This window comes from Palaemon carinicauda, chromosome 38, assembly GCF_036898095.1.
Source record: "Palaemon carinicauda isolate YSFRI2023 chromosome 38, ASM3689809v2, whole genome shotgun sequence".
NCBI classification, from domain to species: Eukaryota; Metazoa; Arthropoda; class Malacostraca; order Decapoda; family Palaemonidae; genus Palaemon; species Palaemon carinicauda.
This window is the reverse complement of record NC_090762.1, coordinates 4811199-4824536: the sequence shown is the minus strand read 5'-3', so window position 1 is coordinate 4824536 and position 13338 is coordinate 4811199. Positions and strand designations below refer to the sequence as shown.

Here is a 13338-nt window from a genome sequence, read left to right as displayed (position 1 = left end):
GAAACAGAGCAATTATTATGGTCACATCCAAATACCGGAATTTAATAATCTTCCTGAGCTTTAAAATGGTTCTAAATCAGCCCAAAAGATGAAAAAAAAAAATACTTCCTTCCAGAAGGAACGAAAACATCCAAAAGCGACCATTATATAAATAAAAAAAAGACTTCAAGATCACTTAAACTAATTGCTGAAGGGAAATAGGTACTCATCAAATTGAGATGGAGATGAGACAAAGAAACTAATTTCACATATATCAAGCATCGGGTTACATGCATTTTCGGATGACGTTAGTAACTCCAGTCCCAAGATAAACACCATCTAGAAACGGTTACCCCATGTAAGGATAATAATCTCATTTTCATGCAAATGCCAATGTCCTTTTATAGCCAGGGCTTGATAAACAAAACGCGAAAAAAAAAAAAATAGAAACTATGAAACAAAACAAAACCAGATCAAGAGTTCCAAAAGCTTTTGGCAGATAAGAGAATTAAAAAAAAAAAGGTCCTTGAACCATGTTATTCAAGGATAACTGATTTCCTAATCGTTAGAGGTGGTGGTTACCGTGGTTGTCTAATAAGAGGTAAAGTTTGGTTAAGGCCCAGCATTTGCCCCCAACTTTGAGGAAATATAACTGGCACAAACGGGACACGAAAGCATCAAAATTAACACAAGTGTGTCGGGTCCTCTGCTTACCTTGAATCCTGAGCGTTTGCAGCAGATGCAGCCCAGCAGAATGGTGATGCTGCAAACGATTGTTGCTGCACCTATAACAACTCCCATATACTCTTCGCTGCCACTCCGTCTGTCTTCCCTATCCAGCCCTGTCACGAGGAGAGAAAGAAGAGTTATATCAGTATGCGTTAAGGTATATATAGATGCATGTACAGTTGCTACACATTATGAAAACTTCCAAAACAAACAAAAAGTTACCAAATACATAATAACAGGTGTAAAATAAGGCTTTTCATTCGAAAACAGCCTCTCTATCAGATCAACTTAAAATCAAGTAGTATGGAATATATTTTCATCAAGGGATAATTCTAAACCATACAGTACAGAAAATAAATGTCATACACACGACATACGCATACAAATTTAGACATCTGTGTAATAAAACAGAACGAATTAGTCACTTAAGAAGCAATAAACAGAAGCTACTTGCTAAGAGGTTGGCACTCGCTCGCTCGCACCGTTCTTCATCTATCAAATGTGACCTTGAGAACATATCTGAATGGGGGATCCAAGCGTTTAGTCAACAGCCCCCTCTTCTTTCAAGTAATAATATTTTATGCCAATCAAATTACGCTTATCTCATCTATTGCTATTTTCGTTACTGTGAATAAAATACATATTAGTATTTGGTTCATATTTATATATATGCTTCAGTTAATTACGCTTTTTAACATGATGACTTACATAATTTTCATCGTAATTCATAAAAATATTCAACCGCTTAGTCAAGTTCGTTTCTATGACAGGCCCCTCTTCTCTCAAATAATAATATTTAATTTCATGCCAATCAACTTACGCTTATCTCATCTATTACTATTTTCGTTACTTTGAATAAAATACATTAGTATTTGGTTCATATTTATATATATGCTTTAGTTAATTACGCTTTTTAACATGATGACTTACATTTTCATCGTAATTCATATAAAATCACTAACTTCAACAGTCTCTTTAAATAGGTATTCCTGTGCCCTGTTTCCATTTCGTATGGAACAGAATCAAAAGGAATTTCCCTCATCAGTGATGTCTCTCTTCACCGATGCGGTCAATCGCTGGCATTAATGGAACTAAAGTATAGTATCTAGGCCAGTATTCTATAGCAGAAATCACAAATTTTCGACATGAAATGGTAATATTGACAACTGAAATCTAAAAGAAGGTTACATTGTGTAATAATTTACATCGTGAAAGAAATTTAATTGAAACTAATTAAATTTAATTTACTTTCAACTACAGATAAGACGATAAGATAAAAATTGATGTCATAAATTCTATCTTTAAGTCCATTTCTTAAGTGACATTTAAACTTTAATAAAAACTCAGGCAGTGGTAGTGGAAGTACTCTCAGGGGAGAAGTAAAGACTAATAGCATTAATTTACTATGGACTCAACAATCTTAACTTGCCTTATAAGAGTTAGGGGGAATGGGGGGGGGGCTTGACTGTTAATTGGTTCTGAATAAGAAGTGAGTTATACGTCATGAACTCTTATATATTTCAATCCATGAATAATGTCAATAGGAAAACATGCCATAAATAATAAAAAAAAGAAAAAAAGGGGGGGGGGTAAAAAAAATCTACAAGCTCTTAATATTACACGTTTGATTGCGTTGTTCTTTACTCTTTCTTAGGGTTACGTTAAACACAAGGGTCTTAAGTGGGAATCCCTGACATACTGTATTTATGGACCCACAACTGTCAATAAATCAAGTAACACTTGCCAAGTCACTAACTCGTGTATTTACTATAGAAAATTAATAATCATTTTTATTTCATCTTAGTAACCACATCTTTCAATTCTGGTATAATGGTTAATTGTATCAAGTTTTAGTTTCCATTTCATCTGAAGAGATACTCGTCAGAACGTCAGTCGGACAAGGCCAAACCCTCACCACAGCAGTTACTTCATCGGTAAACAGCTTTAATTCAAAGGCAGAAGTGGGACTCGATCGTACGGCCATGCAAATGCCAGTCTAACATGTTACCAATGTACTAACCAGAAATACGAGAGAATAATGATATATATATATATATATATATATATATATATATATATATATATATATATATATATATATATATATATATATATATTAGAGGAAAAGCGACCACTACCATATTGATCATTACCAGTTCAATTGTAGATAACCTACCGTATATTACAACGTCCAAAACACTATTAACTTCATACAAATAAACAGGTGGTTCCTCAACATGTTGAAATACCCTACACGCAAAACACTATTTTGTATTGGCTCTTGTGTTTCACACCATCCATTAAAACATTCTTGTTACTTGTCTCCCCTTAACTTCTTTTGGACTATACATTTTTGACTAGAAACCAGAGACTGGGACCAGTGAGGCCGGCAATTCAGTACCGCATAGCTATAGCTCCTAATCTCTTTCATTGATGCTTAACATACACGCTTCATTTATATAATGGAGGATTGGTTAAATGTTCTCTTCTTAGTTCCTATCTTGCTTTACACATACAATTCGTCTTCAAAATTTTTGCAAATAATCTACTACATTTCTTCATTGTATTTGCAGAGAAACCGCTTCCCATCTTCCATTACACTAACAAACAATCTGCTTACCTTTCTCGCTTTCATTCAGAGAACCCTCTTCCCATCTTTCATTATATCTACTCCTAAAAACTTGAACAAACCAATCATTTCCAATCCACCTGCCACATTAACATTCACTACTCATCTTTCTAGTTTCAATCTACTCGCATAGCCTTACTCTAGCTAGTTTTTAGGTTGTTAGCAAACAACAATCATACTTCATTCGTGACTTGATTATCTTGCCCAACAACTCCACACTATTCCTTCCCTGACATCTCAAAATCGTCCATCCATTAAAATATCAAACCTCCGTGGAGACAACACATTGTTGAAGACCTACTGCCACACTAACCCAGTCGCTCTTACCTAAATCATAAAAAAAATTCTCAACAATTTACCTTTCACGCCATACATTCTCAACAGCGACAAAATTGCTTCCATGAATTCTTATAATGTTTTATTTTTTTTTTTTTTTTTATAGAGCCATGTAGGTTGTGCCATATAATTTTTTTTCCATTTTACTTTTAAACTTCTAACATGTATGTTTCCGAAAACAAAAACTTTGATCCACAACCCTCTCCCCTGTATAAGCACCAACAGTATTCTGTTCTTAGCCTTGTACAATCACAAACATCTTCTGGTTCCCAAAACGCCATCACAGAATCTTAAAAATTCCTAATTATACAGTATAAATTTCCTTTACTCAAGTCTTAAGTTCATCCATTTCCTCCTTATACCCCCTCCCGTCCAATTGATTTTCCTGTATTACATTTACAGTCACTCTCCAACAAATATCTAATTTAGCTTCTAATAAAACACCATTAATTAGGGTAGATTGCTTCAGCGCGAGCTGGAATCGGTGATTGAAATGGATAACAAGCAGTTACCCTACTGGAGAGGGTGTGGTTCAAAGCGAAGCCCCGATTCTCAGACCGTCCTCTATTTACGTTTGACACTTAAACCCAGGAGGGAAGTTACATTGAAGGACTCAAGTGTGTATGGTTAGGAGAAATACAAATTATTTTTTAAATTTGTTATTTCTTCCAAGGCAACATACAAACGCTCGTCCTTTAGTTGCAGGTTGGAAGTTTCCTTGAAACCAAAACTGGGAGGTTCTGTAAGTTCCATGAGTGTTCCAGGATTGATCTGTGTAGTAGAGAAGCAAGGACACTCATCACTACCTGATTACCATAAGGTTGATAAACTGATAGGCCCTAGAGAAGGGCAGTATGAATCAAACAACAGGTATATGAATAACAGGTTGGCATTAGATTTACCATCCCCCGCTTGCATGGGAAATGGGAAGATATAATTCTTTAGATACAAACATCTGCGCTCTGAAGTTTAATCTAAAAGCATCTGGTCTGACCAGCTTGTAACACCTGGACTGCTGACCCCCAAGAGAAGGGCAGAAAATTGAAGAGCCAGTTCAACCTTTCATTCCAAATTTACATCAAAACATCACCATAGATGAGATGCAATCTGTCCCATGAGGGAACTGGACTTGCTACACAAAGGTTTGAGCATCCCCTACAAGTCCAAGGCATAATGGTGTCAAGGGACTTGTGGGTACATTCTCACAGATTGAGTGCCGTGAAGGTTATCTGCCCTCATCACTTGGCCAACCGAAAGGTTTTTTTTTAAATCCGAGGGTGGGGGGTAATACCCCTGATTTCGTGAGCAGTGGTCCCTGGCTGACACTCTACTCTCTCATCAGTGGAAGTGTAAGTCTTACAGATCATCTCATGAGGTGTCGGGTCCTTTTAAGACAGCACCACAAGGACCCCATGAGACACGAGCATCTTGTCTTTATTACTCACCACATGACGCCTGTCAGAGGGAGGGAATGAAAAAGGACTCAAACCTGGTGTGGACGCTGCCGGATTCTGAGACTTGGCCACGAAGTCTGGCACGAAACTGGGGTAGAACCCCTCCCATCCATGAGCATGGATGACTAAATAAGAAAGACTGTGTGGAACTCAGAGTCTTTGCCTATGCTACGGCCAGTATACAGACAGTCTCAAGGGTCAGATCTGTCTGACGACCTCTTCAATGGTTCAAACTGGATATACATCAGAACCCTGAGGACTAAGGTCACATCCCACTCTGGGGGCTTCAGATCCCAAGGTGGGCAAGACTGCTCGAAGTTTCTCACAAGTAAACAACTCCTTGGAAGCTGATAGATCTAAGCCTTTCAGAAGACAAACCATACCCAAGTCTGAGTGGTATCCTTTGACAGCCGCGACTGAGAGACGCTTCTCATGGCGGAGAAAGATGAGGAAATCTGCAATCTGTGTGCAAGACTGGAAAATACCCTTTTCACAATACAGTACCAATGGCTGGCCCACTTAGCCTGGTAGACATCTGTAGAGTACCTCCCCAGAGATATTCAGACATATATGCAGTCTCTCGCAAAAAGTCTATTGCTCGGAGATGCTATATGGTCTCCACCTGTGAAGAGCTAACTACAGTACTCCACGGACCAGGGGTGCCTCTGCAGGTGCAGCTAACAGAGAAGAGTTGGCCAGGAGGGGCAAATCTCTAGGGATTTTGACCAGAAGAGTAAGCAGTTTGGGATACCACTTGACATGTGGCCATTTGGGAACCACCAGGGTAATCCTTATTCCTGGTGTACTCAGTACCCTGTTGATTACCCGTGTGCGGACACAATGCCGAATGCACTTAAGCAGAAAGACAAGGGGCTGATGCCAAGAAGCCTAATGAACATGAAGTTGAATGGAAAGGAAAAAAATGGACAAGTCAAAGCAATCTTGGGTTGGTCGTAAATTAGATACTTACCATAAACCTCAATTAAATTACCATAAAGGTAAATCTTTTTTAATGAAAAATTACCAATTTGTTATTGAAACAAGGAGAACAATGATCAATTTTGCTATTGGTAACATGGGAAATATAAAAACAAATGGTTGAATTTTATTTTTTTGCTGGAAATTTTCTAATCATTGAGCTTGATCACAGAGTTCCTTAAGAGAGAATTATCTGAAAAATTTCCTCGTTCAACTAGATCCTACAATCGATGAAATGGTAGAAAGGCTATTATGGTCAGTTCACGTGAACTCGTTGTGGATAATTTACCTGCAAATAACAATTCACTTGAAGGTTGGCATGCAGCTTAAAAAAAAAAAAATACAATGCATCTCACATTACGAAAGCTTCTTAGAATTACAAGAAAAGACCAAGCTACAAATGAAGTTTTAATCAAGCAGACATTTGTGGAAATTAATATTTCATGGACAAACAAAATATATATCAACCAAAGACTTGAGTCTAGCCTATTTGCATTTTGCCTTGGCTTACAATTTTTTTTACATAAAAGGTTTCATTCTTGCTTTATATTTTCATTTTATGATTCAAGTTATATTTTACATAAAAGGTTTTATTCTTGCTTTATTTTAATAATTTTTTTGCACGACAGCTACGAATAATGGTTACAATAGTTAAAATGTTCATATATATATATAATAAATGTTTGTCTTTACTTGCTTTTTGAATTACTAATTGACTTTTATGCTAGTATATAAGTTGTATATCACTTGCACTGTTTTATTTGGCTTTATTATTATTTAAAGAATGCCATTGTTTCCAATTTTTCTTTCAAAAGAAAGTTTCATGGAAAAGGATTTTAATTATCTATCCTATTCATTTCCAGTTTTTATTATTTTCATTGTATCTTTTCCTCAGCAAAATGCTCGTAAAACTAAATGTGTCATAAAACTAAATTTTCCATTCTCCATCCTGTTCGTTAAGACTGTGTATGTTCAGCTAACTGTCCGTCTGGCTTCATGGCTTTGGCCTCTTGTCTTTTGGCATAAGTGTATTCGGCATCATGCCCTACTACCTTATTACCAGTTGGATCAGGCTGAACGGGGGCAAGGCTTAAACATCCAGGTGATCCGTCGGGTGTTGGAAGGCATCCTCGAACACTGCCCATGGGTCTGAAACAGGGAGCTTCCTTTTAAATCGTGTGGCAAAAAGATTGATCCCTGGAGAGCACCAAAGGGAAAGAAGCGCTTCTTTCCCACCACAAGAGGATATAGGGACCACACTGCTCTTACAATCTGTCCCTGACGACTGAGTGTGTCCCCAAGTACATTGGTCTTGGCCTGAGTGTGAGCGAGATCACGCCACCTTGCATGTTGATGTAAACCACTACAGTGATGCTTTTGCTAACCAGCACTACTGAGTGCTTCCTGAAATGTTTTGGAATGCCTCCAAGACCCTCAAGGCTACTTGCATCTCAAGGACGTTGAGGTGCACATGTCTTTCCTCTCTTTGGTCTACAACCATGAAGCGATCAGGTCATCCAGGAGTGCTCCCTACCAGTCCTTCAATATGTCCAAGAACAGATGCAAACCCACAAGTGAGAAGTCAAGTGGGAATCTTCTAGTGAGGTTGTTCTCGTTAAACCACCAGGCCAGATCACTCTGGCCCTCCTGTAACACTAGCACAGAGTGACACGGGAGACTCCTGGTGGATACATAATGATCTTTCAGACAACAGTGAAGTAATCCCTGGTGAATGTCCGAGAAGACATTGCCATTGCCGAGCTGAAACGACTGTCTTTGACAGAAAGAGTTACACAATCTCCCTGCATTTGCTGTGGGAAAGACTCTTGCTGCTGCAGAGTCTATCAGCATGTCGAGGTATTTTAACCCACGCTTTGTCATGAGAATCGACTTCTCCCAGTACACCAAAATCCCCAGATCGCGGCAAAAATTGAGAATCCAATTTTGATCCTGAATACTGCCTCTCTGAGGAGGCCAGGATCAACCAATTATTGAAGTACATCAAGAGACATGTCCCTAACAAGGGGCCCGAAGCAGCTACCACGGTGAATACATAAGGAGACGTACACAGTCTGAAGCACAAAATCTTGATCTGGTATACTGTACCATAATTCCATCATGAAGTGTTTGGTGCATAAACTTGTTCAGTGGAGAGAGGTCGATGACTGGTCTACCTTTCACCAGGAAAAGGCTACTGTAAAAGCCAAAATATCTGACAAATTACTTCAAGCTCGTTCTTCTATATCATCGCTTCCACCTATGACCACAAGACCAGGGGGTTTTGTCATTGATGAGTGCTCCATAAGGAACTCAATTACAACAGGAGACAGGCCCTACCACTAGTAAAAGAGGGACAAGCATGGAGAGAGGAAAAGGCTGAAGCCTCCATGGCTTAGAAAGATATGCATTGCACCTTGAATCTCTCTCTTCATGGCGCAAACTGACAGGTCTACCTACAAAGGTGCAAACGCGACGCTCTCAGGCGTACAGAATCTTCAACACGGCCTACAAAGTGGAGGAGGCAAGCTCTTGTTCAACCTTCCTAAAATGAGCACATTTTCAGATACAGATCGATCATCCACCTGGTCCGGGGCTGTCCACAAGGTCCAACCAAGGCAACGCCAGTGAGGGCTTCCATCCCTGAGGGACACAAATGATGATCAATTACCAATGGGGACCTCAGTTGCCTCCCCTAGGCTGTTGCACTCACGGATAGGCACAAGGACCTCCAGAAAAGAACTTTCTGACTTATGGGAGTCAGTCTCAGTGGGCTTCGAACTGAAGTCCCAAACTCCTGAGCAACCCTGTCTATTGCCATGGACGAGGGTAAGGTAACATGCTCTGGAGAATCTACTCCCCCTCACGAAGACATCCGTTCCGTCCCAAGGAAAGAACAACGCTCGTATTCAGGGGCCGATGAAGGCACAGGAAAGCCCAGAAGATCTGGTATGCAACCACTGTGCTATGGTGCAACTAGTCAGGGAAGAGGGTCAAGCACAGTCTCATGCCAGGACACATGGCGAGTATGGGCTACCGCCCCACATTCTTCATCCACTAAAGCACACGTGTTACAGAACAACGTCAAATGGTGCCCTCCTTTCTTTAGCAATCCTGGCATGAAGGAGGGAGGAGCTGATATCCAATGTCCAGGAAAGAAGAGGGGATGAGGTAAACACTCGGGGTTCCCAGCACACTGGCAAAGACTGAAAAGGAAGCCAATGACGAACATTGCTTTCCGAACCTCTGTGTCTTACTTGTGACCGATCCAGGGGCGTAAACTGCAGACACACTCCCCAAAGAGCCAGCAGCCTTTGCCAGTGTCTTCTTGGACATTGCTCAAATCAGACCCCGATGAACGCCTAGTATGGTTCTTTCCATTCAAAGCATAAGCCTGCCACCTGCAACAGAGGCCTAGATTGACACTTGCCTTGAGGGGACGTATACGAACAGAAATGCCAACGACACGAAGCACAGAGGAAGTGCGGATCTACATCCGTCTTCGATATGAAGCGGTTGCAGCATCTGCCCTCTCCCTGGCAAACACAAATTTCCCATTTACAGTGCATGTCATCAACAACCAAACACTGTAACAGAAATCACAGTTTGAAAGAATGCTGCAAACACAACAGTCACGGCAAAGGTGGAGAGAGAACAGACAGCTCGATATCAATTTCAATGACCAATTCCAGCTTACAGTGAAATAATCTCCCTAATTAAAGGACAAGGTTTTGTATTTTATGTAAGAACAAATACCTGAACATGGAACTTGGATCTTTATTACCAAATTGAATGATCTAACCTAAGAGACTCAGAACTTGTAAGACAAGTCACACAGCGGGATAACTTTTAATGAAACAATTGAACTTTATACATTATAGAACAGTACTCTCTCTTCTGCAGAGGTAAACTAGAAAACAAAAACACACTAAATAGAAAACAAGACAAACCAACCAACAGCAAATTTAACTAATACCACTTATATTGAAATACTGTTTGGTATATCTAACCTATAGTCAATAATCACTTCAATTTACAGACATCACTCTGTGGTCCACTAATTTTCCTTTAACCAGCCAAATGGTATTAACAAAATTTAAACTTGCAAATTTTACAGGTGCAAAAAAATATGTAAAAACTTACCATCTTGTGGTATGGGGTAAGCCAGAGCAGAGTGGATGCATTCCAGTAATATAAGGGAGAAAGTTAAACACCACCCCATTTTTCATAGCTTAACCATAACACTAATATCACAACAAATCGGCTTTCATAATTCTAAAAGGCTTTTTCAATAACCTATGTGACCTATTTGCCATTGTGAAGGATTAAATGTAACAATTAATTTGTTTCCAATAACCTTATTCTGCATTCATGTTTCCATCTGAAGCATGTTGATTCACAGTAAAATGGCAAATATATCAATAAAATAGATCACAATTACTTTCATTACTGAAAATTTCATATAATTCTAATACTTCTGACTTTTGATTCACAACACCAATACTGGTGTATATCAATCCACTAGGCAGTACACTTTGATAAGGGCCATCCTCTCCATGCAACCTGAAAGGATAAAAGATGAAATACTGCAATTATGTCAATAAAATACTTTCACCTACTGAAGATTGCATACATAAACATATGATACAATAAAGTATTTCACAGGGCTGTGTATATGAAAATAGGGTATTATTTTAGTTACAGTCGGGGAAACCTTTCCTAGTAAAAACCAACTTGTCCCTATAGAAAACTGTCTGTTTTTCTTGAAAATGATACTAATTTTTGTCGCAAATAATCAATTAGTACAATTTTACTGAAAATAGTGATAAACTATACCTTTCTATAAACTATACATGATAATGAGATCAAAATTGCAAATTTTAAATATAATTTGCATTTTTCCTAATAAAAACCTGAGCCCTTAACATACGATAAATATTAACGATGCAGTATCACTCTATTGCGTTCGCAAGTATGCAGTTGCCGAGTGACTTTATTAGGATGGAAGGCTTTGTTTCCCTTTCCATGACTTATAGTTTACAAAAGGTGATCAAATGTATTAAATTAGGTTAGAATGCACGCCTGTACTTCTTTTACTTTTGACCCACTAGGTCAGGTTAGGAAGGGGTCAGGCGGGGCTGGTAAAGACCTGGTGAACTTTGTTAATTTTGAATTTTCTGTATAGTTTTTGGAGCCTTTGTAGGGTGATGGCCAGATCCCGTAGAAAACGGGAATATTCTGAACTGTGGCCGTCGTTCTAAAAACGATTCTGGCGGGAGAAGCTAACTTAAAAAACCCACCTAACCTATGCTAAAAGCCGTATCCTTACCCAGGGGGGCTTCGCCCCTCCCCCCCTTCCACAACAGTTTCCTTACCTACAAGTACGACAGGAGAAGCTAACTTAAAAAACCCACCTAACCTATGCTAAAAGACGTGACCTTACCCAGGGGGGCTGCGCCCCTCCGAACATATTTAAGATCCGTAGACCATTTCCAAACGTTTTTATTCTATACAAGATAACAGTCGGAGCGATAATAAGCAAATTAGGACGCTTGGCTGTGGCGCTACAAACTACCCTAGTTTTTTCCTAGGTTACATTGCCCTGTAATACACTACAATAATACCTTGGACTTTGCCCACTATATTTATTGGCAGGCTCGATACCGATCACAAAGAGCAAGTCATAAACCCATCGGCCTAAGGTGAGAGTTGTGCATATCCCCACTTTCTAACTGATATAATCCATTCGTTTTTAATTATATCTCACCCACAGAAACAAATTAATCTCTATTATTATTACTACTATCCAAGCTACAACCCTAGTTGGAAAAGCAGGATGCTATAAGCCCAGGGGCCCCAATAGGGAAAAATAGCCCAGTGAGGAAAGGAAATAAGGAAATAAATAAATGAAGAGAACAAATCAATAATATATTGGGGAATACTAAGTTCTTGCACATGGCATGAAATTACAAGTATCATACTACTGCCTAGGCCTAGGCCTATTGTGCAAATATACATAAATGAGCTTAATTATACATTGTGACTTTCAAGAATTACAAGGTAGTCTTAAAGGTTAAAGAGCCACATAACTAGCAGTTTTGAATCTTGAAAGACGTGACTTGAGCAATAAAATCCAACTACTAATTTTCCTATTTGTAGGTTCCACAGTAAAGAAAAAATCGAATAGGTAGCGATGGGAAAAGCTTACGACCAATTCAAATAATACCACATAGATAACTAATCCGAGATGAATGTATCTAATAAATATTACCAAGTTATTATAACATTGACAGAATTACGAAACAAGTTCACGTCTACCTCAGTCCCGTCTTTACATTCATTACTGCACTTGGAATGTAAACTAACACATGCATATCTAAGCTAGCTAGGACGCCCTCACGTAGAAAACCTTTACAGAAATGTCTTTACTACAGATATTTTCACTAAGCAAACATTAAATACATGAAAATTGGATCCACGAGGAGGAAATGTACCTTTATAACAGGTGTCGAAATTTTAATCCTTTCACCGTCACTAGGAGAGCTACACTAACTTCGACTGTTTACAATTTCTGACTGCTCTCTGTCGGTATTGCCAACCAACTGAATCACAAAATCCTAAGCTAAATGTGCTAACTTTGTTAAGATGCTAAAGAGAGATTCTTTAGTAACTTCAGACAAACATTTCTTTTTCTTACATTTATTTCCCGTAACTGTAAGTAAGCATTTCCATTTTACTTCAGTAGTGTTGTTAGAATTTAATGAAATTTAAGATAATGCAGATGGTGATCAATAGTTTGAAGACTTACAGGTCTTCAATCCTATAATTTACTCCTTTTGAATTTGGTTACTAAACTTTCAAAACTATCCTGCATTTGCATAAGGATATGAAAATATAGTAATTAGAGAAAAGCGTGGTTAAGCTTGACATGTACTGCATCTATACATGCTTTAGTATAATGAAGCCCCGATAACAACAAATTTTTGCTATTCCACTAGTTTCGTCTTTGTGTAAACCATATATAAGTGAAAATTAATATATAATCAAATGTGACTTTGCAAACAGCAATTATCTAGAGCAAGTTGTATTAAAATTATGTTTTTCATGATAGAGCTTCATTTAACAAAATGCGCTCATAACAGCATAATTGGATTTGGCAACACTGAACTTCAGTGTCACCGCCATCTGGTTAAATTTTAAAATAACTAAAATATATTTTTTTACAATAAATTTAGT

At 38.5% G+C, this 13338-nt stretch overlaps 1 long non-coding RNA gene across 1 annotated transcript; it reads right to left on the bottom strand.

Moving 5' to 3' along the window:
- Positions 1 to 692: 692 nt before the first annotated feature.
- On the bottom strand, positions 693 to 12685 carry LOC137630394 (uncharacterized). Its single transcript, XR_011041702.1, has 3 exons — positions 12597 to 12685; positions 10246 to 10665; positions 693 to 821 (listed from the first exon to the last, which is right to left on the bottom strand). It is a non-coding gene; the product is annotated as an uncharacterized lncRNA (long non-coding RNA).
- Between the last annotated feature and the right edge of the window lie 653 nt (positions 12686 to 13338).